Raw genomic sequence first — 10,034 nt, 5'->3', positions numbered from 1 at the left:
GACCGGCCTCATCCTGAGGTGCACCAGGAAGGCCGGGAACCCCTTCCAGAGAAAGCAGGGGAATCGACTCTCCTGTCGCGATCAGGAGGGGAGAAGGGGCTCAGATGAAGTGGTGCCGGGACCCTCGGTGTTCCCCTCGAGGGAACCCAGCGTGTCGGCGAACTTTTGCGGTCGCATCAAGGGTGTCAATTACCGTTTTGCACTTAAGGACGGAACATGGGACTTCTCTGGAGACTCCGGGAACTTCGGTGTTCCCCTGGAGTGAGACCGGTATGTTGGGGAACTTTGGGGTCGCATCAAGGGTGCCAAGTAGCATTTCGAACTTTAAGATGGAACGTGGGACTTCTCTTGAGACTCTAGCTGGCAAGGGCCTCATATTGCGATGAAGGGGGAACCACATGGTTTTTAAGACTTGAGGCTGAATTCTCGAATTACGATGGGAAATTCAGACTTCCTCTTGTGTTGACCGTGGGAAGACCAATCTTCCATTCAAATTGTGAGGGAGAGATGGAGGTTGCTCTCGAGTCACTGTAGGGCAAAATAGACCTCATCTAGGCTTGTGTCTAGGACATAATGTTCCACTCCAGGGGCGACAGGGATCTCGGGGTTGCATTCCAAACTCACCCGGGGAGTCAGGCCTCGTCTCAAGGGAAGCAAAGGACTCCGCTCTCCTCTCGAGTCGCACCGGGTATTTCTTGGACCCAACTGAGTGGCCTAAAGGGAGTCAATCCTCCTGTGAAGTTTGGAGAGAGGACCAGGGATTGCTCTCCAGGTCAGGCAGGAAAAGAAGGCCCGCATTTCTCCTTGATGGGGGCATCTTGTGGTTTTTCTCGAACTGCGGCGCCACTGTGGGTTTTCTCACGAGGTACGATGGGGTACTCAGGGAGCCTCTTGTGTGGTACTAGGGAAGTCAGTTTTCGTGCTTGTGGCGAGGGGAGCGCGTCCTTGCTCTGGAGACATGGTAGGGGAATCGGGCATCAAGAGACGTTGAAAAAGGACTCTCCAAGTCTTTCTCGGGTTACTTCAGGAAACTCTGGGTTCCCTTGACTTGTGCCACTGACCTCAGGTAGCTTCTCAGGGAGCCTCTGAGAATTCAGGGATACTGTGGTGTTGGGAGGGGCCTCTCGGGACACCACTGAGTTTGGTTCAATGGAAGAGGGCCTCTTCTCTAGTTGAGGCAGGAACCTCAGGGTTCCTCTCCATTTCTGACTCCGATCGCAGGGTCCCTGAAGAGTTGGGCCAGGAGAGTAAGGCCTCGTCTTGTGTGAAGGAATGCAACTTCACTTGCCTCTCGAGTTCTTCACGGGGTGACAGTCCACATTTGGAGCTGTGAGTGGAATCGGCGGGTTTTTCCAGACGATGCATGGGGATGTCAGTGTCCCTTCGTGTTGTGCCTTCATCCACAGGGTTGCCTTCGAAGAGATGTCCGGGCGTCAGGTTCTTATCTAGAGTGGACCGGGAATTCGGGATCTTTCAGCATGTGGCACCAACCATGAGGCTACTTTTCGAATTTCCTCATGAGACTGGCCTCATCCGGAGGTTCGAGGGGAACGTCGGGAACCCCTTGCAGACAAAGCATGGGAATCGACCCTCCTGTCGCGATCAGGAGAGGAGAAAGGCCTCAGATGAAGTGGTGCCGGGAACTTCAGTGTCCCCTCTAGTGAGATCGGTATATAGGGGAACTTTTGGGGTCGCATCAAGGGTGCCAAGTACTGTTTTGCACTTCAAGACGGAATGTGAGACTTCTCTTGAGATGCTGTAGGGGGCAAGGGCCTCATCTTGCAATACGGGGAACCACATGATTTTTCTCGATTTGCGGCGGGTTTCTCCCATTACGACTGGAAATTCAGGCTTCCTCTTGTGTTGGCCCAGAAAGGCCAATCTTCTGTTCGAGTTGCAAGGGAAAGCTAGGGGTTGCACTTGAGTCACTGCAAGGCCAAAGAGACCTCCTCTAGGCTTTTGTCCAGGACCTAAGGTTCCTCTCCAGGGGCGACAGGGATCCAGGGTTGCATTCCAGACTCACCCTCGTAGTCAGGCCTCATCTCGAGGGGAATCAAAGGACACCGCTCTCCTCCTGAGTATCGACGAGTATCTCTTGGAGCCCACTGAGTGACCTAAAGGGAGTCAAGCCTCCTTTGGAGTTTGGAGAGAGGATTCGGGATTGCTCTTCAGGTCATGCAGGAAAGAAGGCCCTCATTTCACCATGACAGGGGCGTCTCGTGGGTTTTCTCGAGCTGCGGCGCCAGTGTGGGGTTTCTCACGAGGTACGATGGGGAGCTCAGGGAGCCTCTCATGTGGTGCCGGGGAAGTCAGATCTTCATGCGCGTGGTGAGGGGGAGCGCGTCATTTTTCTCCAGTCATGGTAGGGGAATCGGGCATCAAGACGCGTGAAGAAGGACTCTCGAGGTTTTTCTCAGGTTATGGCAGGAAACCCTGGGTTCCCTCGACTTATGCCCGTGACCTCAGGGAGCTTCTCAGGGTGCCTCTGAGAAGTCAGGGATACTGTGCAGTTGGGAGGGGCCGCTCCGAACTCCACTGGGTTTGGTGCAGTTGAAGAGGGCCTTATCTCGAGTTGAGGCAGGAACCTCAGTGTTCCTCTCCATTTCTGAATCGGATCTCAGTGTCCATGCAGAGTTGGGACAGGAGAGTCAGGCCTCGTCTTGTGTGGAGGAATTGAACTCCTCTTGCCTCTCGAGTTGTTCATGGGGTGACAAGCCACTTGTCGATCTGTATGTGGAACTTGCGGGCTTTTCCAACGATGCACGAGGGTGTCAGACCCCTTCGTTTTGTGCCTTCATCCACAGGATTGCCTTCGAAGAGGTGTCCTAGCATTGGGTTCTTATCAAGAGCAGACAGGGAAATCGGGGTCTTTCGGCGTGTGGCACCAACCACAAGGCTACGTCTCGAATTTCCTCGTGAGACCGGCCTCATCCTGAGGTGCGCCGGGAAGGTCCGGAACCCCTTCCAGACAAAGCAGGGTAATCGACCCTCCCGTCGTGATCAGGAGGGGATAAGGGGCTCAGAACAAGCGGTGCACTGAACCTTGGTGTTCCCCTCGAGTGAGACCAGGGTGTCGGGGAACTTTTGTGGTAACATCAAGGTTGCCAATTATCGTTTTAAACTTCAAGATGGAACGTGGGGCTTCTCCTGAGACGCTGTAGCTGGCAAGGGCCTCATCTTGCGATGACGGGGGAACCACGTGGTTTTTCTCGAGTTGCAGCGGGATTTTCGAATTACGACAGGGAATTCAGGTTTCCTCTTGTGTTGTCCCAGGGAAGTCCATTCTTCCATTCGAGGTGCGAGGGAGAGCAGGGGATTGCTCTCGAGTCATTCAGGGCAAATGAGACCTCATCTATGCTCGTGTCTAGGACCTAATGTTCCTCTCCAGGGGCGACAGGGATCTCGGGGTTGCATTCCAGACTCACCTGAGGAGTCAGGCCTGGTATATAGGGGAAGCAAAGAATTCCGCTCTCCTCTTGAGTCCCAACGGGTATCTCTTGAGCCCACAGAGTGGCCTAAAGGGAGTCAGGCCTCCTGTGGAGTTTGAAGAGAGGACTCGAGATGCTCTCCAGGCCATGCAGGAAAAGAAGGCCTTCATCTCGCGATGACGGAGGCGTCTCGTGGGTTTTCTGGAGCTGGGGAGCCAGTGTGGGATTTCTCACGAGGTATGACGGGGAGCTCAGGGAGCCTCTCGTGTGGCGCCAGGGAAGTCAAGTCTCCATGCGAGTGGCGAGGGGGAACGCGTCATTGCTCTTGAGTCATGGTAGGGGAATCGGGATTCAAGACGCGTTGAAGGAGGATTTTCGAGGTCTTTCTCGGGTTGCGTCAGGAAATCCTGTGTTCCCTCGACTTGTGCCGGTGACCTCAGGGAGCTTCTAAGGGTGCCTCTGAGAAGTCGGGATACTGTGGATTTGGGAGGGGCCTCTCGGGCCTCCACTATTTTTGGTGTAATGGAAGAGGGCCTCATCTCGAGTGGAGTCAGGAACCTCAGGGTTCCTCTCCATTTCGGACTCCGATCGCAGGGTCACTTCAGAGTTGGGAGAAGTGAGTCAGGCCTCATCTTGTGTGGAGGAATGGACCTCCGCTTGCCTCTCGAGTTGTTCACTGGGTGACAGGCACTTGTTGAGCAGTAAGAGTAACCTGCGGTCTTTTCTGGACGATGCACGGGGTTGTCAGTGCCCCTTCGTGTTGTGCCTTCATCCACACTATCTTCTTATAGGTGTCTGGGCATCGCGTTCTTAACAAGAGCGGATCGGGAAATCGTGGTCTTTCGGCATGTAGCACCACCATCGAGGCTACGTCTCGAATTTCCTCATGAGACAGCCTCATCTGAGGTGCGCGGAGAAGGTCGGGAACCCCTTGCAGACAAAGCAGGGGAATCGACCCTCCTTTCGCGATCAGGAGGGGAGAAGGGGCTCAGATGAAGTGGTGCCAGGAACCTCGGTGTTCCCCTCGAGTGCGACCCATATGTCGGGGAACTTTTGGGGTAGCATTAAGGGTGCCAAATATCATTTCGCACTTCAAGACAGAACGTGGGACTACTCTTGAGACGCTGGAGCAGGCAAGGGCCTCATCTTGCAATGATGGGGGAATCACGTGGTTTTTCTCGAGTTGAGGCGGAATTCTCGAATTACTACTGGGAATTCAGGCTTCCTCTTGTGTTGGCCCAGGGAGGTCCATCTTCCATTCGGGTTGCGAGGGAAAGCTGGGGAGTGCTCTCGAGTTACTGCAGGGCAAAAGCGACCTCAGCTAGCCTTGTGTTCAGGACCCAATGATCCTCTCCAAGGGCGACAGGGATCTCGGGTTTGCATTACAGACTCACCCGGGGAGTTAGGCCTCGTCTCGAGGGGAAGCAAAGGACTCGGCTCTCCTCTCGAGTTGCGACGCATATCTCTTGGAGCCCACTGAGTGGTCTAAAGGGAGTCAACCCTCCTCTTCAGTTTGGAGAGAGGACTCGGGATTGCTCTCCAGGCCATGCAGGAAAAGAAGGCCCACATCTTGAGATGACGGGGGCTTCTCGTGGGTTTTCTCGAGCTGTGGCGCCAGTGTGGGGTTTCTCACGAGGTACGACGGGGAGTTCAGGTAGCCTCTCGTGTGGCAACAGGGAAGTCAGGTCTCCATGGGCGGGGCAAGGGGGAGCGCGTCATTGCTCTCCAGTCAGGGTAGGGGAATCGGGCCTCATGACGGGTTGAAAAAGGACTCTCGATGTCTTTCTAGGGTTGCGGCAGGAAACCCTGGGTTCCCTTGACTTGTGCCGGTGACCTCAGGGAGCTTCTCAGGGTGCCTCTGAGAAATCAGGGATACTGTGGATTTGGGAGAGGCCTCTCGGGACTCCTCTGGGTTTGGTGCAATGGAAGAGAGCCTCATCTCGAGTTGAGGCAGGAACCTCAGGGTTCTGCTCCTGACTTCCTGGAGCCGGATCTGACTCAGATTGCAGGGTCCCTGCTGAGTTTGCTCAGGAGTGTCAGGTCTCGTGTTCTGCGGAGGAATGGAACTTCGCTTACATCTCAAGTTGTTCAAGGATGACACCACTTTTCGTGATGTGTGTTGAACCTGCGGGTTTTTCGCAGATGCACGGGGGTATCAGTGCTCCTTCCTGTTGTGCCTTCATCCACAGGGTTGCCTTTGAAGAGGTGTCCGGGCATCGGGTTCTCCTCAAGTGCGGACCGGGAAATCGGGGTCTTTCAGCATGTTGCACCACCCACGAGGCTACGTCTCGAATTTCCTCGTGAGACCGGCCTCATCCTGAGGCGCGCAGGAAAGTCCGGGAACCCTTTCCAGACAAAGCAGGGGAATCGACCCTCCTTTCGGGATCAGGAGGAGAGAAAGGGCTCAGATGAAGTAGTGCCGGGAACCTCGGTGCTCCCCTTGAGTGAAACTGGTAAGTCGGGTAACTTTTCAGGTTGCATCAAGGGTGCCAAGTACCGTTTCGCACTTCAAGACGGAACCTGGGTCTTCTCTTGAGATGCTGTAGTGGGCAAGGGCCTCATCTAGCGCTGACGGGGGACCCACGTGTTTTTTCTCGAGTTGCGGCAGGATTCTTGAGTTACAACGGGGAATACAGGTTTCCTCTTGTGTTGGCCCAGGGAAGTCCAATCTTCCATTCGAGTTGCAAGTGAGAGCTGGAGATTGCTCTCAAGTCACTGCAGGGCAAAATAGAGCTCATCTAGGTTTGTGTCCAGGACCGAGTTTTTCTCTCCAGGGGCGACAGGGATCTCGGGGTTGCATTCCAGACTCACCCGGGGAGTCAGGCCTTATCTCGAAGGGAATGAATGGACTCCGCTCTCCCCTCGAGTCACGACGGGTATCCCTTGGAGCCCAAGAATGGCCTAAATGGAGTTAAGCCTCCTGTGGAGTTTGGAGAGAGGACTCGGGATTGCTCTCTAGGCCATGCAGGAAAAGAAGGCCCTCATCTCGCGATGACGGGGGCATCTCGTGGGTTTTCTCAAGGTGCAGTGCCTGGTTGGGGTTTCTCACAAGATAGGACGGGGAGCTCAGGGAGACTCCTGCGGTGCCACGGAAGTCAGGTCTCCATGGACGTGGCTTGGGGGAGCGCCTCATTGCTCTCGAGTCATGGTAGGGGAATCGAGCCTCAAGACGCTTCGAAGAAGAACTCTCGAGGTCTTTCTCGGGGTGTGGCAGGAAACCCTGGGTTCCCTCGACTTGTGCCCATGACCTCAGGGAGCTTAGCGGGGTTCCTCTGAGAAGTCAGGTATACTGTGGAGTTGAGAGGGGCTTCTCGGAACTTCACAGGGACTGGTGCAATTGAAGAGGACCTAATCTCGGATTGAGGCAGTAACGTCAGGGTTCCTCTCCATTTCTGACTTGGAGAGCAGGGTCCCTGCAGAGTTGTGACAGGAGAGTCAGACCTCGTCTTGTGTGGAGTAATGGAACTCCGCTTGCCTCTCGAGTTGTTCACGGGATGACAGGCCACCTGTCGAGTTGTATGTGGAACCTGCAGTTTTGGGGGACGATGCACAGGGGTGTCAGTGCCCCTTCGTGTTGTGCCTTCATCCACAGGGTAACCTTCGAAGAGGTGACCGGGCATCGGGATCTTATCAATAGTGGACCAGGAAATCGGGGTCTTTCAGCATGTGGCACAACACACGAGGCTACGTCCCGAATTCCCTTGTGAGACTGGCCTCATCCTGAGGTTCGCTGGGAAGTCTGGGAACCCCTTCCAGACAAAGCAGGGGAATCGACCCTCCTGTCGCCATCAGGAGGGGAGAAGAGGCTCAGCTGAAGCAGTGCTGGGAACCTCCATGTTCTTCTCGAGTGAGACCGGGGTGTCAGGGAAATTTGGAGGTCGCATCAAGGGTGCCAAGTACCGTTTCACACTTCAAGACGGAACATGGGACTTCCCTGGAGACGCTATAGCTGACAGGGGCCTCATATTTCGATGACGGAGGAGCCACGTTGTTTTTCTCCAGTTGCCGCGGGATTCTCGAATTATAACGGGAAATACAGTCTTCCTCTTGTGTTGGCCCAGGGAAGTCCAATCATCCATTCGAGTTGCGAGGGAGAGCTGGGGATTGCACTTGAGTCAATGCAGGACAAAAAAGACCTCATTTAGGCTTGTGTCCAGGACCGAGTTTTCCTCTACAGTGGCGACATGGATCTCGGGATCCCATTCCAGACTCATCCAAGTAGTCAGGCCTCAGCTCGAGGGGAAGCAACGGACTCCGCTCTCCTCTAGAGTAGCGACGTGTATCTCTTGGAGGCTACTGAGTGGCCTAAAGGGAGTCAGGCCTCCAGTGGAGTTTGGAGAGTGGACTCGGGATTGCTCTCTAGGTCATGTAGGAAAAGAAGGCCCTCATCTTACGATGACGGGGGCGTCTCATGTGTTTTCTCGAGCGGAGGTGCCAGTGTGGGGTTTTCATGAGGTAGGACGGGGAGCGCAGGGAGCCTCTCGTGTGGCGCCAGGGAAGTTAGGTTTCAATGGGCGTGGCGAGGGGAATGCGTCATTGCTCTCCAGTCATGGTAGGGTATCGGGCCTCAAGACGCGGTAAAGAAGGACTCTCGAGGTCTTTCTCAGAATGCAGCAGGAAACCCTGGGTTCACTCGACTTGTGCCAGTGACCGCAGAGAGCTTCTGAGGGTGCCTCTGAGAAGTCAGGGATACTGTGGAGTTGGGAGGGGCCTCTCGGGACTCCACTGGGTATGGCGCAATGGAAGAGGGCCTCATTTCGAGTTGATGCAGGAACGTCAGGTTTCATCTACATTTCTGACTCCGATCGCACGGTCCCTGCAGAGTTGGGAAAGGAGAGTCAGGCCTTCTCTTGTGTGGAGGAACGGAACTCCACATGCTGCTCTAGTTCTTCAAGGGATGACAGGACACTTGTCGATCTGTGTTTGGAATCTGCGTGTTTTTCCATACTATGCATGGGGATGTCAGTACTCCTTCGTGTTGTGCATTCATCCACAGGTTTGCTTTCGAAGAGGTGCCCGGGCATCGTGTTCTTATTAAGAGCGGACCGGGAAATCGGGGGCGTTCGGCATGTGGCACCACCCACGTGGCTCGTCTCGAATTTCTTCGTGAGACCGGCCTCATCCTGAGGTGCGCCGGGAAGGCTGGGAACCCCTTCCAGACCACGCAGGGGAATCGACTCTCCTGTCGCGATCAGGAGGGGAGAAGGGGCTAAGATGAAGTGGTGCCGGGACCCTCGGTGTTCCCCTCGAGGGAATCTGGCGTGTCGGGGAACTTTTGGGGGTCGCAGGAAGGCTGTCAGGGACCGTTTCGCCCTTCAGGGCGGAACAGGGGACTTCCCTTGAGACGCCGTCACGGGCAAGGGCCTCATCTTGCCAAGAGGTGGGAACCACGTGGTTTTTCTCGAGTTGCGGAGGCATTCTCGAGTTACGACGGGGATCTCAGGCTTCCTCTTGGGTTGGCCCTGGGAAGCCCAATCTTCCCCTCGAATTGCGAGGGAAAGTTGGGGGTTGCGCTCGGGTCACTGCAGGGCCGAAGAGACCTCACCTAGGCGTGTGTCCGGGACCTAATATTCCTCTCCAGGGAAGGCAGGGATCTCGGGGTTGCATTCCAGGCTCCCCCGGGGAGTCAGGCCTCGTCTCGAGGGGAAGCCAAGGACTCCGCTCTCCTCTCGAGACGCGACGCGGGCCTCTTGGAACCCTCTGAGCGGCCTCAAGGGAGTCCAGCCTCCTCTTCCGTTTGGAGAGAGGACCCGGGATTGCTCTCCAGCCCATGCAGGAAAGGAAGGCCCTCAGCTCGCGAGGACGGGGGCGTCTCAGGGGTTTCCTCAAGCTGCGGCGCCCGTGGGGGTTTTCGCACGAGGCACGACGAGGATCTCATGGAGCCTCTCTTGCGGCGCCAGGGAAGTCAGGTCTCCATGCGCGTGGCGAGGGGGAGCGCGTCCTGGCTCTCGAGTCACGGGAGGGGACTAGGGCCTCGAGACACGTTGAAGAAGGACTCTCGAGGTCTTTCTCTGGGGGCGGCGGGAAACCCTCGTTTCCCTCACCTTCTGCCGGGGACCTTAGGGAACTTCCCAGGGTGCCTCTGAGAGGCGAGGGATCCTGTGGAGGTGGCGGGGCCCCTCGGGACTCCGCTGGGAATGGCGCAATGGAAGAGGGCCTCACCTCGAGGGGAGGCAGGAACCTCAGGCTTCCTCTCCGTTTCGGACTCAGACCGCAGGGTCACTGCAGAGTTGGGACAGGAGAGTCAGGCTACGTCTTTTCTGAGGAATGGAACTCCGCTTGCCTCTCGAGTTGTTCATGGGGTTTCAGGCCCCTTGTCAAACTGTGTGTGGAATCTGCAGGTTTTTCCAGACGATGCAGGGGGGTGTCAGTGACCCTTCGTTTTTGTCTTCATCCACAGGGTTGCCTTCGAAGAGGTGTCCGGGCATCGAGTTCTTATGAAGAGCGGACCGGGAAATCGGGGTCGTTCAGGATTTGGCACCACCCACGTGGCTAGTCTCGAATTTCCTTATGAAACTGGCCTCATCCTGAGTTGTGCCGCGAAGGTCATGAAACCCTTCCAGACAAAGCAGAGGAATCGACTCTCCTGTGGCGATCAGGAGGGGA

This window comes from Bubalus kerabau, unplaced genomic scaffold, assembly GCF_029407905.1.
Source record: "Bubalus kerabau isolate K-KA32 ecotype Philippines breed swamp buffalo unplaced genomic scaffold, PCC_UOA_SB_1v2 scaffold_55, whole genome shotgun sequence".
In the NCBI taxonomy this organism is placed as follows: Eukaryota; Metazoa; Chordata; class Mammalia; order Artiodactyla; family Bovidae; genus Bubalus; species Bubalus kerabau.
This window is presented reverse-complemented; position numbering follows the sequence as displayed.